Source organism: Rhea americana, unplaced genomic scaffold, assembly GCF_003343005.1.
Source record: "Rhea americana isolate MKP2758 unplaced genomic scaffold, rheAme1 scaffold_9, whole genome shotgun sequence".
NCBI classification, from domain to species: Eukaryota; Metazoa; Chordata; class Aves; order Rheiformes; family Rheidae; genus Rhea; species Rhea americana.
This window is the reverse complement of record NW_028187088.1, coordinates 3,435,577-3,454,817: the sequence shown is the minus strand read 5'-3', so window position 1 is coordinate 3,454,817 and position 19,241 is coordinate 3,435,577.

Sequence of the window (19,241 nt, the reverse complement as noted above, 5' to 3'; positions counted from 1 at the left end):
TATTCCAGATATGATGTTTGACAGCTCCTTATGTAATCATGCTGTAAACAGCACTGGGTAGTTGTTCTTTCATTAGTTGAGGACACAAAAATAAAGTAATCTCAGGGTCACATAGCAYTATATAAGATAGTAATCAGAAGAATATATTCAAAATTTGCACTTTCTATTTAGAAAATAGAAGTATTTCACACTGCTATGCTTTAGTTGTACAAATTCATAGTGGTGTTATTCCTGCGAATCTCCTTAGCTGAAAGGTAACTGAAAGTACTTGAGTTGGAATACATCTGGGAACAGGAACACTCTCTCCCTCACGCTCTCTCCCTCTCTCTCTCTCTTCCCCCCCCTTTTATTTTTTTTTAACCTCTGTAATGACACATTTTTATAGCCTTAGAGGACACAATAGATAAAAACTGAGTGTAATAAATATTGAGGTTAGACTTGAAACTCAGTTGACAAGACAGAAAAGCTGTGCAAACTTCCCTTGTGAAACATCACCAGAAAATGGGATTCTTCATGTTCGAGTTTGAAAGTGAAATTGTTCTCATGCCTTTGATGCTAAACAAAGCTTATACTAGGAAGGAATTTTTCTTTCTTCTCCAAATGGAAAGCATTAGGGCTATTATTACTTATGAGGCAGGACTTACCTACATAAGAGGATAGTATTTACAAAGTGTTTCCTGTTTCTTTTAATTCAAGTCCCTTACATTAATCATTCCTTCAGAGTGGAAAATTTTGATAAACCTACTCCTTTCACTTTTCTTTTTGTATCTGTATACATATATATAAAATATACATATATGTATATGCATGTCTTCCTTATTTTAGAACAGGACTTAAAATGTCATGCAGTCTTTTTTCTTTCTTTCTTTCTCCAAATGCCTTTATGGTAACTGGTTTCAACTGCTGCCTCAGATATTATGTTATGGGAAAACTCAGTCATAAATTCATTCAATATGTACATGCATTTTCGTGTGGTTTCTTTTGCAGCTTTGTAAAAAATGATCTGTCTCAACAGAATTTTTAAACAGAAGTCAAAACATTCTCCTGGTCAGTGGGGAGCATGGGCAGGAAAGGTCGTGTTCAAGTTCATTCTTCCTCTCATCCCTCAGTAAAAATACAAATTGTAAAAAATAATAAAAAGGCTTGTATTCAGTAGCACTTTCATTAAAGATGGCTAACAGATCTATAACCGTTCAGCTGCTGCCAATAGCATTTTCATATTGCACCTTCTGGTAGTTACTGTCTTGCTATTTAAAAATAAATAGACTGATATATAGGCAGACACACACACAAAAAGGTAGTATTACTGACAACTCCACTATAACTTTCAACCCGTTAGCATAAAACTCCACCACTAAATCTCTGAGGGTAAACTATGCACAGATAGAAAAGCCCCAAGGTATTAAGAGTGATTATGATATAAATTCCAATTTTATTTTATGACCATTTTACAGCTGCTTGTAGATATCGTCTCTCGTAAACTACAAGGTACAAGGCAAACGTTACTTTTTTTCCTTCTTTTTCTGTAGGGTTTCAGACAGTTGGTTTATTGTGACATGTTAGCAGCATTTTCTCTGCGCTGCACATTCATAAGAGTGAATTTTAATGAGACTAAGCAGAAGACCCGTAAAGAAGATGCGATTGTGTTTTAAGTATTCATAAAAARGTTGCATTAAATTTACACATTTTGATTTTGTCTTTGACGGTCAAAAGAAATAGTCTGAGAACATGTAAAGCAGTGTAAATCAGCACAGTTGAAATAGTCTCATTGTATGGGCWGTATGTCCAGAAAATGCTTCTGCAAGCAAAAGGGAAAGGGGTTTTTTGCTGGTGAAGTTAGGACAGGGGAAAAAATGGCTCAGGAAGCTACTGGCCAGTGCTGGAGTATGACTTCTGTTAGCATCCCTGCTGAGGGAGGTCAATTGCACACATGTGTTTATAGGATAAAACCTTAACTTGGCGACTGAAAAGGGGTAACAAGTAGGAAAATAGTTATAGTGTATACATATATATTTAATACTTTGCAAGGAACTTTAGCCCTGTAAATAAAGGTTGCTTTAGCCATGGATGGGGAGGATGCTGGCCTGAAATGTGAGTCAGTTCCTATCGCAGATGGGACCTCCATCTGCAGAGTGAGGTGTCATTTCCATGCAGTAACAGTAGGCTGTGAGAATAAAAAAAATCCATGAGCAATGATGTGTTATAGTAACGGGAATGTCAAGTTCTATATGAATTATGTATAAGATGTGAACAGTAGTTTCTCTAAACTAGTACTTTTATTCTTGCAAATGAAAACTGTTTAAAAAAAATGTCCAGCAATGATTTCCCCCCCTTCCCCACTGATATTGCCAATTTGTTAAAAATGAAGCTTGATGGGGCGCTATGCYAAATATTGTGATAGAATCTGCAGTTAAAAATTAATTAATTAAATTCTTTTGATCAGTATTATCAACAGTGCAGTAGCTGGCCTTGGGTTTTCTTTTTCTTATGTATCTTTTTATGGCAAAATTTGACCTTATTAACCTTCTGCCTGTCATAAAAAGAAAGAAATCTGTTGCATTAAATAGTAGATTATTTTATTTCTTATTTGCTTAAARGGAAAAATAAAATGTTCTTTTAATCTCTGTAGCTGTGGGGATGTGAATGCTGCAAGATTTTAATTGCCATGATGTAGTTTGACCAAGCACCGTTAAGTTACTTTTCATCTTCAGATGTTATATAGGTTATAATTGAGCTATTCAACAGTATGCAGTCAGGTGAGCAAATTTAAAAATAATTTACCAAGTGTTGAATGAAGGTTTTGTGTAAAAGTGAGCAATATACTCATTTATTCTTGGATTCCAGGTTTATAGTGAGAGCCCTTGATGTGCCAAGCTATCTGTCTGATAGCTGTTTTCTCCTGTCACGGCTAATATCCTTCCCCACTAGTATATTTAAAAGATCTGTGTGAACTGATATCTTATCCTCTTTAATACCTCCAAAAAATGATTTTGATTTGAATTAAACTTCTCATGAAATTTAGATGCTTTTTCTGTATTTCTTCTGAAATTCAACTTCTAAAATGGTGCATTATCAAGAGTATCAGAATTAAATATTTTGCATTTTCCGTTTTTGTTTTCCTATTCGCTCATCATAGGTATAAGATGAAGTCTACAATTAAAAAAGTTTCAGATGAGTAGAAAATGCATTTTTCTTGGGAAACAAAATCTATGTTGAAAACATTTTGACTGGCGCTTGGGTGCTGATACTCATTTGCTTCTAAGCCTGCAACAGATGGCATATGTTTGAGAAACTGTGGCCCCTCTGAGGCCCTTTGGGATGAAAAGAGACTCAGTAAAAGTTACTGCTCTGATCTAATTTTCATAAAGCACATCAGTGGGCTATGGATCTTTTTTTATCCAGTTTCTTCTTTGGTTGTAATGTTATTCATCTGCTTAATTCTATTAGTCAATCACAGTATAGAAATTCTGCCTAATATTTTTTCTTTCTTTCTCTATTTAGGTATAATAGGRTCTTATTTGACATTTACTTCTGTAAAATGAAAAACACTTGCTAACTAATTTCCAAACCCTTTTTAGRTGGTCAAAAGAATTACTAGTCAGTTTAGTTTATTACAAAAGTTCAAGGTCATATCACACTGTGAACAGCCTTACATTTCTGATGTATGTTAAAGCTCTCCTCTTTGCAGATTTGAGACTGAAAGTCTAATAGCACAGATGCATTTAATAYGGAAGGGCTTCATTTCAACCTGTTCAGTCTTTCTAATTCTTCAGCGGGGGAGTAGCAGGTGAATCCTGGTCAGTCAATTTGTTACCTTTGAAGTTCTTGAGGAACCTTTGCTGGTGCCAAATGGGAGCCTGCCAGTTAACAGGCCTAAACACTGCAGTTTCCCAGTCAAATAAATGTGCCATTTCTTCCATGCACCTCCTCTACAGGTCTTTAAAATACCTAAAAAGATAATTTTCCAGCTAAATAGGTATTTTTTTATGGACTGGACATAGAAGAACAAATTGTTTTGCTTCTAAGCCTGAGAGATCTTCCTCCCTGGAGCCCCATGAGGGATTTTCAGTTTTCAGTATGGGATTAATTTTTCATAAGTACAGATTAGTTTGGTATAAATATAATAATCAATGTTACATTTACATAAAGTTCCAGTTAGTTTAATTCTGAAAGAACTGAGAGACTTTAGAAATGGAAGTCGTTGTGTYTGAGTACAAGTGTCAACTTTCACTTTGCACTAAAATTTAGTTGCCCTCTGGCAATCTGAGCGTCAGGATCCAGACTTGTCTCAGATACAAGCATCAGTTTCAGAAAACTGTATCTTGTACTGTGGAAACACTTGGCAATAGTTTAAATTAAGGAACTTATTGATAACGTAGTTGGTTGACAACTGATGTAGTTGTTCCGCATCTGCTGGTCTTCAAAAATGTGTTTATTAATATTTTTCTGTCAAGAATCTTGTTTTGCAGAAACAGTGATATAGTGACAATGATAGGAATAGAGTTTTCCCCAGCAAGTAGTTGAGGTATTCACTGGTTATATCTCGATAGCCAAATATTTTAGTAAAGCTGCTTCTATTATGGATTCCATTCCCACCTTTCACAGAAAAAATAATCTGYGAAGTACATGATATCATAGTAAATGATTACTGATGAATAGATTGTTARTTTTCCAATCTCTGTCAAACAAGTAAAGCAATAGAGCAATATTCATTATAATTCCAATTATCCAAATTAAACAAGATGTTTCCTAATGTGTTTTATCCTAAACAACAGAAGTGTGTGAAAGGGTGAAATGATTCAACACAGGAAGGGAATGTTTAGTGCTTTCGCCCCAGGCTTACATGTCACTGATACTATTTAACTAAATTGATGTTATTAAACAGTGCAGACTCCTGTGGGAATACTTACTTGGGTTTAAAGAATGGTTTATTTTGGTTATAGCTTTTCCTGTTTATAGTCAGTTTAAGAGGAACTGAAATCTATTATTTTTGAATGAAGAGAAGACTGTCCACACTTTCCATTGGTTTAACCRAGCAGGTTTATAATCTCAATTCTCTATTCAGCTAGTGCACATAGATAAAGCCAAAGTACTTGTCTACARTGTTGTGCTACACTGAGAATTGAGTGACTTCTTTCTTAGTTACTTTTCTAAGATTCTCAGCAAGTAGATCATTTCTYACTCAGTTTTGACATAAATCATCAAAGCAAAGAAGACTTTTATGCTAGGTCTTCTGGATGTACCATTGTTCTTTGGGTGCTGTAATTCATGAAGGAGTGTGAGCTAAACACTTTGTATTTCTATACTGAGCAACCAGAAATAGCTCCTGGGCAGAGAAGGCGGCTAAGCAGGCATAGAGCTGTCTTAGCTTCCTCTTCTTGATGTGTTACTAAAGTCTGCACCCATTGCTTATTCAATTTTGTGTATTTCCCAGTTGAGCACTGTACTAGTTCTAGGAAGACTTGTCCTGAAGGTTTGAACAGTTAGCCTTTATAAAGAAGATCATAAAGTCTGAATTATTTAGAGGTACAGGCTAGCCTCTKTGTGAAAGTTGGAGGCGTATCAAAGATTTGTTGTATACAAATGGGCTTGTTTAAACCTTTTATGTCAATTTTGCTGTTTTTTAAATTTATAGCTGTACAATTTACAGCTAGTGCTTTAATTTCTACTTCCTGAGTGACACATAATTGCTGTGTACTCAATATCTAGCCTCTGGGACCCATGAAGTGCTGTCTTCACCACTTGACCTTTGCTGTTCTTACACAGAAGTCTGTGGTTCAGCTGTCACTGAGAAAGATCAGTACCCAAYCTCTCCATAGATGAGTGAAACAGCATTGCTGGAATAAATAGCCCAACTCCTTTTTAAAAATGAAACTCTATCTGAGGATCTAATTATGAAATACGGAATCCTTGGCCGCAAATTTAGTGTTTTCTTGTTTCTTCTTAGTCGGTGCCTTATGGTGCCTTTCGCTCGTGGGATAGTGGTCTCTGGACAAAGCTGCAGGGGATGGGAAACCTTTCTGCCATGTAGCTCCCCGGAAAGCAAGACCTCAAGTACCACTTCATGGCTCTTGTCTGCTGTTGTGACTTCCCTCCCCTTCTGGGATCACAGGCATCAAATACTGCCTCTTGGTGGGACTTTCAGGTGCATGAGGTCCCAGCACAGTGAGGCCAGGACACTGCAAGTCCCAGGTAGTTAATACAGAGCRAAAGCTTTCATCCCATGTCGCACCTCCCTTCTTCAAAGTGTGAGGTGCCTCCCCTCCTGATGCTGAACTTGGAGATGTGCTGCCTGTCTTGGTGCTTTGCTGGGCCAGGCTGGGTCRGTTACAGTGGGCCTGAAGGACTGTCATCCTGCCCCACTGACTTTTCCACTCCTTCTACAGCAGCAYGTGGAAGGCGATACTGAGGGGGTTACTGTGAGCTGCTGCTGTTCCTCATGCTGCAATTTTTTTGTGAATAAGTAGCTCTTTTTTTTTCTTCGAGTGCAGTAAATCTGACACATACACAAAGCACTAGAATTAGATTTTTTTTCTACTTCTGTAAAATTAAATCTTAATTGTAGAGCAGGAGATTTTAGATTAGCAGGTCTACGTTTATTTAGCCTGACCAATTGGACAATGTCTTTTCTTAGTTTTAATGAACACAAGACTTTGAAAGAAGTGCTTTGTTCACTTTTTGTACATTCTTAATGTATTTTCGTAGCTTTGGTTGCAAGACTTCCTTGCTAGTGCACAGCTACAACGCCAGCACATAGCTAGCTTTTCATATGACTATTTTAATATTATCACATCCAAAGAATTATCTAGATGCCTATTTGTCCTTTCCTATCTCTGCTGCTCTCGACTACAGCAAAAAAATCTTTCTTGCTATGTTATAGTGAATGAAACTATGATCTATTATTATTAAGCTCTATCTTTATTTGAAGATCAACCTAGACCCCTAGTCTGTGAGTGAGTGGGAGGTATGGTTTCAATGCCTGATAGCATTGAAGTATAAATTTCATTATCAAATTAATATATGTARTGAATCATGCACAGAGTATGTTTAATAATGCTCAATCTAAGCAATGTTTTTTAAGAAACAATGTGAATTCCTTGTTTTTCCTTGGATCTGATTTTTTTTCATATAATATTTTTATAATGTACACAATATAAAAATTGGACTTGTGCCCTGAAGTAAATCTTTCAAGACAAGTTTGTCTGTGTGATTCCTGGTAAGCTGTGGGGATAATACCCTGATTTTGAAACCAAGCAATTTTAAAATCTGTTTCTCCATTTGAATCTTCAATGTTTTCTCTTTCAGTAATTTGTAGAAATATAATAATTTAGTTTCTTAAAAAATAGAGCAGAAACATTGCATTATTCTGTTGTTAGCTTCTACTTAATCAGTTTCATTTTACAGAACTCCCTAACACTGATGCTATGCTTAAGTCAATCAAATTACAAATAATTCAAAAATTGTGAATGTTATATTAAAATGTATACTTCTTTATGGATTTGTAGCACCACTAAAACTGCTCTCTAGTTCTTGTTTTGCAGTTGCTACTCTTYGCTATATCTTTAGTGAGTTAGCTTTCAAAGTTAGTGTATACAGTTGTCATTGTCCTATGCTTGTAGTATACCCCCCGGCCTGTTCTATAAACTAGTACCATACCTTGCACCTTGATTTAATGAGTGTACTCAGAAAGATTAATATTGCTATACTGTACCTGATGTATTTTGTTACTGTGTGATACTAGTAAAATGTGATTAAGTTCATTAATATGGATGAACTAAATATTTGTTTAGTATTAAAGTCCCTTATGGTGACGTTTCAAACTAACTGTGTAGTTATCAGTACTTAATGGGTACAGAGAATACTAACTCAAGCTATTATTTTCCACCCAGCAGGACACTAGGAAATACAAGAACAGCATAGGGTAAGTTTATAGATACTGAATCATGCAGGAACAAATCAAATCATAGATTTTAATACCAGAATAAGAATACACTTGCTTCACAGTTTGAGAGTGTAAATACTGTAAAGAAATATTTCTTAAACTGGTCTGTGATTTTTTGTTTGTTTGTTTGTTTGTTAAAATAATATGGCGAGGTAAGGTTTTCAGCTGTTATAATTTGAACTGCAAGACTTAGACTCTTAGCTGGTGTGAATTGCTTATCTCATTAATGAGATAGATTTCAATAAGAGCACATGTTAGAGACTGATAGCAATCATGTGCAGAACTGAAGTAAATATACTGCACTTACTTTGGTAGAAGAATCATTCCTGACTTTTACTGACTTTTAGTATGGATAATAAATGGTGTAGTTAAGATCAGTGCAACTTATAAGAAAAAATAATTTGTGTGATGAAACGAAGATATTCATAGACGAATGAATGAAGAATGAATTTTTGAATATAACTTTCAGTAGTTCAGTTCTTATCTCAGTGATTGTATTAGATTTAAGTCGTGAGGTGAGTGTTTCATACAGTAGGTACTGGCAGTAGAAGGAAGTGGGATTCCCTAAGTCTGTAGGGTGTTTTTTCCAAGGTAGCACTAAGACACTTCAGTAAGACAAAGCAGGAAAGTTTGAACTGCTGTTCGTTGTACTGTCATTGACTCTCCTACACTGTTTTAAAAAGTACTTATTCCAACAAATTGGTGTTTAGCAGTTCAGTGTTAACTGGAAACCAAATAACCACTCCTATTCCTTCTTGCTACTCCCTGGGAAAATACAGATATGAAAATAATCTAAAAATACATTACACAAGCAAAAAAACATGGGAGATATGAAGGAATTGACCTTTTCCAGTTCATTTTGTTTTTTGTTTATTGTTGAGGCAGAGATTTATTTTATGAATAAATTAAAAGTATTTATTTATTAATGGATTTCTCAGGTAAACTGTAATGAGATTTACTAGATTCCATATTCATCTTTGGTTTATGCTGACTGGCCAAAACTAGTGTTAGTCTGCAGCTGGCTTCATTTGCACATATATTTTCTGTAAAGGACAACAGGTAGCTTGGCCCAGTCCTCCCTAGTGTAGTTAAAATGGTTGCTTCTCATATTTGAAGCTTCTGAGGCCTAAAGGATGAAAGTGAATAAGGAAATAAAAAATGTCAGGTTGTCTTTATGAGGCTGTAAATCACTTACACTTAGTGGCAACTCTTCTTTCTGTTGAGTGAAGAAAAGATACTAGAGAGGCAAGAGAAGTAYGAAGGAAAAAGAGTTTTTGCTGCCTTGTCCTAGCACCTTGTCAAAAAAAATCCTTATGTTTTTCCTTGTTCAGGTTAGAAAATTATGAGCCCTATTTTTAATCCCCAGTTCACAGCAGCAGAACACCAGGTAGTTATTTCTAGCATCTGTTTGTCATAAAGTAGGGTATACCCTAAAGAGACACTCTTCATAAACACTGAACACCAGAAATACTGTTCATATTAAATTGGACTACATGAATAATACAGAAGTCATGAATTTAAATTATTACTGGCATTTGGAGAAAATGGCCATATTTCAGCCATTAAATAACAACTTTGCTTTATTTCTGGAAACAGAAAGTTATTAAGTTGTAAATCATATTGATGTTATGGCTCAGATGTATTTCTGGTTCTCAGACATATCTCAGAAGTAGTGTATTGCACCGCATTTGTTGCSTTAAAAATCTTCAGCCCAGTTCTGTGAGATACTGAGGTACAGCCACACCAYAGAGGTGTTATTTTGGCCTATCAGCTCTGAGTACCACAGTGTGTATGACCAAAGTGCCATGGAGTTTTTGAGGCAAATTTATGATCCAGGCTGTATTCCTTGCCTCAGCAGTCCCATAGCTGGTGGTATCGCAGCTAGCTATTTTAAAGTTACCTCAAGTACACAACGTTACCGTCGTTGTGAGAACTTTCTCTCAAGCCCTTTGAATTCTGCCTACTTCTACATACTTACTAGAGCAGGACTAAAGCCATAGCAGATGTTGACCTACATAGGTCGGTAAGTATCTTTGTAGTCTGCAGTCCTCATAATCTCTCCTTGCTCTTCCTGCTTTCCCTTCATCCCTCAGAGTGTGTTCTTGTTGGTGGAACTGAAGTGGAGGTGAACTGGAAAAATAAGTGTTGAAGCAATGTTCTAGGAGGGCCTGCTTGTTCGTGGGGTTTATGAGGGCTCACATCAGAAGGCAGAGGAGGAGGAGAGGTTTCATTCAGTAGTTCTGGTCCAGAGAACCTGAAGTTCCCTTCTCTACTTTAGCAGAGATGTCCTAAATGGTCATAAGCAAATCATCTGATATTCCTGGGGCTCCTTTCCTTCTTCGTAACATGTGGATGCTACGTTCGCAGAAGCATCAGACAGTAAATATAATATGGATTGTGAGAGATGTTGTCAGTTTGGTGGAAGGAGTCTCTCCAGTTCATATTAGTTGTTGGAAATAAATTGATTTAATGACTATAAGATTAATGAAAAATTTTGTTGTTGTTTCCTTCGAGTGGCTTTTTGTTGCTTCAGCTGTTACTTTGAAAYGGTGAACTCAGGAGGACATGAAACAATGTGGTTAGTGCAATCATTTGCACTGAAGAACTCAGATGCTTAAATAGGTAGGAGCTTCAAATTTCTCTTCATCAGAGGTAGGAAAAAAAATTAGAAATTGGATTACTAAGCAGGGAGAAATCTGGATATAGAAGGGCAGGACAAAAGTAAGCTCTAGGAGGAGAACACCTTCAGAGAATGATAAAAGGAAGCTACATACCACAGGAAGCTACGTACTAAGCTCAGACARTGTACAGATAAAATAAGACCTGATAAAAGTTATGCTGACTTAGACCTTGTGAAAGAAGTTAAAGCAAATAGCAAAAGGTTTTTCAGCTATATGCATGAAAGAGGCTAAGAAAAGAAGAACGGCTGTTCATCCTACTATGCTGTAGGATGGGTAAGATAAATCCTAAAAAGTCAAAAATAAATAACGTGCCTCAGTTTCTGTAAAGATGATTTAGCTGAGTTTGAGGTCAAAGATGGGAAGGAAAAAGGAAGAAAGAGAACGAAAGCTGAAGTGCAGAGTATTTCACAATATGAATGTAATGACCTTGCAGTAAAATGAAAATGAGATTCAACAGTACGAACTGCCAGGTCTTTTTTTGTTTTTGAAAGACTAAACCCATTGATTTCTGTTATAAAATGTAAACTGCTCTTTTTGGTGAAAGCAGAGATGAAAAACTTGGGTGGAGCAGGTGGTTGTGGAACATTTATGAGCCACCATGGTGATGTGCCTGTAAAAAAGGAAAATATAAATTGAAGCTGTAAAGGAAACAGTTATTTCCATAGAGACAGGACAGTTGTTGCCATGTCACAAGGCACATTATATTAGACACTCACCTGTAATACCGCACACAGTTCTCATCACCCATGCTCCAGGAATATAAATGCAAACTGAAGCGGGTGAAGAGAAATGCAACCAAGAGGAGTAAGGGTTTAGAGAACCTAGCCAGAAAGATGAGACTAGAAGAGCTCTATCTTTTCAGACTTGGAAGTCTAGTGTTGTTCTGATAAGAGTAGCATTAAAATAACTTCTGCAGCAATGATGTTTCTTCTTATGCAGACTGAAACTCTAGCATCATTGAAATCATGGATTTTGTTTTGTTTTTTCTAAAAACCTAACATCTCATTAGCTAATGAGCCATGATTTTCTGTGTATGTTATTTCCCTGTTGAAAGCCACAGGGATTTTCCCGCAGAAATATTCATATTCCAGCCTGTTAGAACCACCAGTGCACCAAAATCAAGAGTCGCTCTTTTCTGCTCTGAAGAAATGTGTTTTTATTTCAGGAAAGCAATTACTCTCACTATCCTTAGATCAGTTGCCCTTTACTTGTGGAGTGGAGTTGTGGAGTCTCCTTCTCTGGAGATCTTCAAGGCCCACTTGGACACAACTCTGTCTACCATGCTGTAGGTGACCCTGCTGAGCAGGGAGGTTGGACTAGATGATCTCCAGAGGTCCCTTCCAACCTTACTGATTCTATGATTCTACTTCTTTCTTCCCTCACACATACCTGGCTTGTAAAACAATAAGGTTTTAAAACAATTATCTAGTTTTTTTAAGCTCTAATATATCCTTCACTTCATCACATAGACTGGGCCTGTTTAGCCTGGAGAAGAGAAGACTCAGAGGGAATCTTATCAAYGTCTATAAATACCTTAAGGGAGGGTATCAAGAAGATGGGGCCAGACTTTTTTCGATGGTGCCCAGTGGCAGGACAAGAGGTAACGGGCACAAACTGAAAGACAGGAAGTTCCTCCTGAATATGAGAAAAAACTCCTTTAATGTAAGGGTGACAGAACACTGCAAGAGGTTGCCCAGAGAGGTTGTGGAGTCTCCTTCTCTGGAGATATTCAAAGCCTGCCTGGATGCAACCCTGACTGTCATGCGCTGGGTGGCCCTCCTTGAGCAGGGGGGTTGGACTAGATGATCTCCAGAGGTCCCTTTCAACCTCAACCAATCTGTGATACTGTGATTTGTATGATATGTATGTTTGAAAGAAGGGATGTACCTGAAGAAAATGTCGTATTTGTGCAAGGGTGTAAAGTGGAAGATAAATGGAAACATAATTCTTCCTGTTAATTAATTAATTCCTTGCTATGGCAAGGAAGCCACACTTTACATTAGGGTACTTTTTCAGAAAATCAAAGAGAGGTTAAAGAGTCCTTCTGGTGTTCCAAAATGTAAAATATTACAGAAATATTATTCTTAGCTTTCTTATGCCATTTTTCAGTTAGTCTCATAAGAAAAATAAACATATACAAAAAACACCAGTCACTAATGGTAACTACTCTAAGTATAATAGCTATTTTTATGGTAGCCAATATAAAGTGACAATTTTAATTATGTAAAATCTCTAATGCCTTAATGATTTTAGCCCATTCCCTTCTTTGTACATGAAAGCCAGCTTCGTATTATTACTGTTACCAGAGTTACAAGGAGATATTATTGGGCTTTAAATGTTTATTGTCATCTTCGCAAAGTGGCTTTTATTTTTTGTTTATATTCTAAAAGCTTGGCAGAGTGGTGGCAATCCACACACTAATGGCTAATCTGGGTTCGTGCCAAAAGAACAGTAATAGCTACAAGCACAGAAAAACCATTTGAAGAGGAAATGCCAAATTAATCCCTGATGCAAATCTTTTGCCTTAGTGGAGTCGCAACAGAGAATACATTTTCACAGTGTGCATCCTGTTGTAATCCATTATCTTTTAGGGAGCTTGGATATATCAGGACAGTGAAGCACACTAGGTTCAGCAGCAGCCTTTCTGTCCTAAAGAATCCCAAATCACACTGCCATTTGTGGCCTGTATGCCTCACTATTCAAAATAGCTAAATCCACTCCATCTCACATTGAGAAGCCTAAACGAATTACACCTTTAGRCCGTAGTAGGAATTTAGCTTGTTATAACTTCTTCTGTTGGACACTATAAAAACCTGAAGTAATAGATAAGTCTTACTATGGTCAAAATAGTTCTATGTTTTATAAATGGTAACATTTTGTTATTTTTCATCTTTGTTCAAAAACTGAATCCTAAAGTTTTGATACAGGCTGTATTTCTTTTAACCTCTTAATACACTTGTTATTGCCACCAAATAGAWTTTTTTTCTTCTGGCAACTGAATAAGGTTGTTCATACTTGTTCTAATTTCATCCCACTGGTTTAGAAAGGAAGATAAAAAAAATTGCCTTTGTGCATGTCATTGTCGGCAGAAAACTACAATATTGTCCAAATGAAATTGCTCTTGGGTGGATCAGTTGATTTTAACCTTTAGAAAAATCATGTGCAGAATGATTATCYGTTGTTTTGTATAAAACCATAAAAACAAAAAGAAAAGTGAGGCTCGAAAGATCATCTGTCTGAAAGCATGAATGAAAATGGTTTCTGTCAGGGATCTGAATGGTCTCTGAATGAGAGGAGAGTAAGCAAGAATACTACTACATTGTCAGATGAAGTGCAGCTGGAAGGATTAAAATATTAAGAGCTCTTCATACTTTGAAGAGTGCATCCAGGAAAAATCAGCTAGGCCAGGAGATAAAAAAAAAAAAAAGTAGTGCTAAGTGGTATGGTTTGGGAATAAATAAAAAGAAAAAAACGAGCACAAATACAAAATGGAGCATATTTGGCAATGCTGCTGTTTCAGAATCTAATCTGCCTGTTCTACATTCCAAATTRTATTAGCAAGTATTAGAATGTTGTAAGAAGAAAAGAAAAAAAAAGATTGAGGATTTAGAAACAAGAATGTTGTGCAAGACCTTTGGGGGTGACTCTTCCTCCTCATTGCCACGTGGTCATGAGGCATGAGCAGGACTAATTATGCACCCCCCCCCCCAGTACTATTCTTTATGAAAAATAGTGAGATTCTGGAGGAGGATGGCAAAAATGAGGAGATGTTTGGAATCATGAGTCACAGTTCTAGATCTGTCATATTCAAACAACACCTGAATTGGGCAACACAAGTTGATACGTTTCAAGTTTGAATACAGCTGTACATGAGCTTACATACCCAGGCATGGTGAAACTCTGTTSCACAGTGTGTTCCAATAGTTGAGGGGTAAACTGATGGACTTTCATCTGTTTCTTTCTCCTTATAACTGAATAAAACAATGTCTCATCAAAGTTATAAAGTAAGTGAGACTGTGTCTGTTGAGGATGTTAATAAAAATAAGTTTGCATACCCTTTATAGACCAGTATATATTTTACTGAACGATTAAGAAAGTTTGAAAGTGTCTGCTTTTATAGTTGGAAGAACAGCTGTATAATATGTACATTGACTAGCACCATAAATAACTTTTAGAACTACAATCTGTTTCCTCTTAGAAAATGATTTCCTTGAGCTGATTATCGGTATCCGCATAATTAGTTCTTCAAAAAAGTTAATCAAAGCATATGTAATAATACTGAACTGATAAATCTTCTCTTAAACAATGTTTTTTTATGTGACACTTTGCACTTGAAGTAATCTTAATGCTTTAATATTCATATAGAGCTGAACAGTAGACCCAGTGAAATAATTGCAATCTCTCCACTAATTTCAGTGAGTTGTAGAGTAAGGCACAAAAAAATGAAAGGTGCTGCTCCGTGGTACAACCAGATCAAGTGGAACTAGGCCATGACTGTTTCAGTAGTACTTAAGGTGGTTCATTGTTCCTCCCTCATCTGTACAGAGACGACTAGCAAGTGTATGTTTGCAAGTTTATTATCAATGCCTCTGTAGTCAAATTAAATTTACAGTAGAAAGAAGATGGTTTTTTAGGCTGAAGTTTCTATGATCTGGAAAAGTGAATAGTCTTTTTCGAGTGTTCTGCCTTGGCCCATCTACAATACTCTCACCAGTTTTCCAACTCACAGATCTGTCCGGAGTCATTTGCTTTGTAATGCTTCATAGTTTTAGAGTGAAAACCTCAGAATATTTTTTTCTTTTTTCTTTTTAATGCAGTTTATTGTTTGACTTTTTTCTTTTTTTTAAATTTCTTTTTGTAAATTATTTCTGTACCTCAGTCTGTAACCCTGCTCTACTTCACTGCAGTCTCCCCCGTAACCTTAATGTTCTTTCATACTGTATTCTGAAAAGTCAACTGTTTGGTGTAGGCTTGACTCAAGCTGCTGACATATTTTCTTTTCACGATAAATTCTTTTTGAAAAGTTTTTTCTGTCATTGACTATCATTTTTGTTGTTATTATTTTCTTATTCTCTTCATTGTTTTTAGATTAGAGGATCATACAGGAATATCTAAGTGTATTTACTTATTCAGGGCAGTTGTCCTCTGTAATGACGTGTGAGACTGCACAGGTCTGCACACAAAGTGCTTCAATTCACTGCCTTGTTTCTCCTCAGCAATTGTTCTGGCCTTTACCCCTTGATTCACAGTGTGGAGGCCATAAAGGAAATGCTTCTTTCCACTGCATCTTCTGCCAGCTACTTGTAGCTTACTAATCACTTGCATCTGGGGAAAAGTGAGTGGCCATCTTCCATCTGGTTGACTGCCCACCTTCCTTTTAGTGGTACTGTGATAATGGATAACGCTGTRGAGGTTTGGAGAATAGGATTTAGTAACATCCTGTTCTTCTTTGGTATGACAGAGCTCCCAGCTAGGCAGTGTACGAGCTTCATGGCTGTTTTCCACAGATCTTGCTTTTACTAGAATTTTTTGTTACCTAGTAAAATGAGTCGAGTCTTTTTAGTGATCATGTAGATGTTTTCATTTACCTTAAATCAATGCTACATCATAGAATTTCAGGCCATGTTGTTTCAACACGCTAGAGAAAAGCTAGAAGTGCTTTCTCYGTTATCTCTTGAATTGTTTAAAACAAAAACAAAATGGAAAAAATGGCCACTGCTATAACCTTCAGTCACAGTTGTTGCCATGTCCAAGCACGAGAGCCTTGGTAACTGATGGAGGGTACTCGGAGTAAAGCAATAGCAGTGCTGTTTGGTCCTCASTATTTCTCTTTTGGATGAACCATAGTTGATAAATTTTTAGGATTTTTTTTTCCTTYTTGATAAAATGCAGGAGAATTGTATTTATTTAGGAACACGTGTAGGAGAAATTAGGCTTACCTACTGGGAAATGTTTGGGTTCCAGCCAGAAAAAACTGGGACTATCCTATTTCCTAAACCACTGGCACTTGATGAGGCACTCTAAACCTGGATTGGAGGTGAGCTGGGGTGGTTCAGCACCCAGGTTAGTTGTACCATTGAGGTTCACTCCTAAATGTGGACTGTCCTTTTTTCTTTTTGCTACAATTTTWCATTTCTCCCCCATCTTACTGTTATATATGAGGAAATGTTGCTATGGTTCTAAAAAAAGAAACGGCTCAGTTGAAAAACAGAATTTTACATTTTCTTGTAATGATTTCTTATTTGTCTCAAAGTATTCCTGCAAGTTTTAGACAGATTTTTTTTTTTTTTTTTTTTTTAATCAGAGAATACTTTGGAAAGGAGCAAGGGATAGAACACTGGCTGAGATGTTAGTTCTTATGAAAGCAACAAGTTCTCTAGGTAGCTTTATTGTTAGAGGTTCACACAGTTTAACAGTGCAGAAAAAGAGAAATAGAAAATGATTTATGATAGGATTTTTCTTTTATCATTTTAATAATTTTCCCTAGGGTACATCAGTAATCCACTCCACGACTACTTCTCCCACYCCCCTAACCCTTCAAATCCATGTATTCCATACTGAGTGTTATAACTCATGAAGAGTGATACTACAAAGAGAGACAGAAATATGTAGAGATCCCTGTGCCTTCCCTGAATATGTTAAAATAGTCAACAAAAACATGGTAATTTCAACTCCAGTTCATTTGATCTAATATTAAATTAGCTGCTCTTGGGATATCCTCTTTTTAATCAGAACACATTTGTATGCTTATACTTTTCTTTGGGTTTCATTAAGAGTTAAGGAATTGAACAGAACTGCTTCAAGTAAAGATGAGAGGCGTCTCTCTCCCTTCTCCAGATCATTTTGACCTTATGATATTTTGGACATCAAAGGGATGGAACCTTGCTGTTTAGAAGCGGGTCCATCTTTGATGTCAGCTTTCCAATGTGAGAATMAAAACTCAAAACTAATTCTTCAAGATCTACTTGGGCAGATGTATTAGAACCAGAATCAGTTTAAGGTTTAGTTTGGAAAGGTGATACATAAAACTCTTGGAAAGTGGTAAAGTTATTTAGAGAACAATTCCCTTTGAAAAAAAGGGATGGTGAGGTGGTCGAAGGAGAAAAATAGCAGTGAGATGTATATATAAAATGTAAATGGTAAATTTTATTGGACTTGCATGAAACCCTGATAGAAGCAAAGAGAAAAAAAAAAAAGTGATCTATTAGTGTCATCTTGCAAGACCAGAACCTTTTTGCTAGTGGTGTTTGCTGCTGTGGTCTAGTGATTTAATTTCTTCTGTCTGTCTAGAAAAGAAAAAAAAATGTTATGGATCTTCTTTTTTTTTTTTAAATAAAAAGAACCTAAACCCACATACTGGGATGGGGGAAAGGGGCAGCCCCTTGAGTCCATTAACTTCATTGCATGCAATTCTAAAAGAAATAGCTCTGGATTAGCTGGCAATTGAAAATCCCATAGGAATGGGTTAGCTCGTATACATGCTACCCAAGAGAAAACAAAATTGTCACATATTTTGCTTAAGGTGTGGGAGGAAAAATCAAATCAAATAGCATTTTACAAGTGCATGTAATAACTTGAATTTAAAACAAGACATGTATTATTCAAGTAATTCTAAGCATGATGTAGTAAATTTTTCATGAAGGTTAAGAAAAAAACTGACAGAAATATCATTTAAACTGAGTGTTTTTGATGCTGAACTTGAAAGTGGGGGATTTAATAGAACTTTTTTTAAAATGATGAGACTCAGATAACATCATATTTGGCAAAGTGCTTTATTGGTTTTTGGATTAGAGTTTTTTCATAAATTTTTCTCTTCAAACTAATAAAATTCATGTAGCTGTCAGTTTGGATTTGATCCCCATTTTGTTTTGCTTCAACAGTGTAATCTCAATCAGTCTAACTTATTTTTGTGCTGCGTTTACAGGGTRTAAAGATGACAAATCACTCAAGTCTCAATGCTGGTATTTTATCAAAAGCTTGAATGAATATCAAGGCTGAGGACAACGGAGAAGGATGAGGCTCAGAACAACAGCCGTTGTATGACAGCACAAACTGCACAGATTCTTCCATCTTTACTCCACTGCTTAACACTTTATTGTGTTTAGCAGTGTCATACAAATCAGGTGTGCACAGGCAAAGTGCATTGTTATTTGCTCTGAGTAAAGGGAGGAGAATCTGTGAGGAGGATGGATAGTATTATACTCTTTATGGAACTGCGAGATTTTTGCTGTAGTCCTAGCTTTGTACCCTGAGTGTCATTTCTGATGCAATCTCTGCACCTTCTGTTGATGTTGGTTTCCTTCCTGACCAACGACTGCTGGCAAAAATAGTGAACAAACAAACAAAAAATGGTCTTGAGATACAGTAGAAAAGACCACATCTGTATTGCCTAAATCTCTCTCCCTCTCTCTCTCTCTTTCTCTCTCTCTCTCTCTCTCTCTAAATATATATATATATTTATTTATTTTACATATATTCTAGACCCTTTGGAAAAGGGACGCTTTTTTTTCATCACGTTTTCTTACAATCTCTGGCAGAATGAGGTCCTGATCTCAGGTGAGTCATCTAGGTAGAATGCAACAGTAATGAAACTCTGATAGTTTGAGAAATGTAAGCTT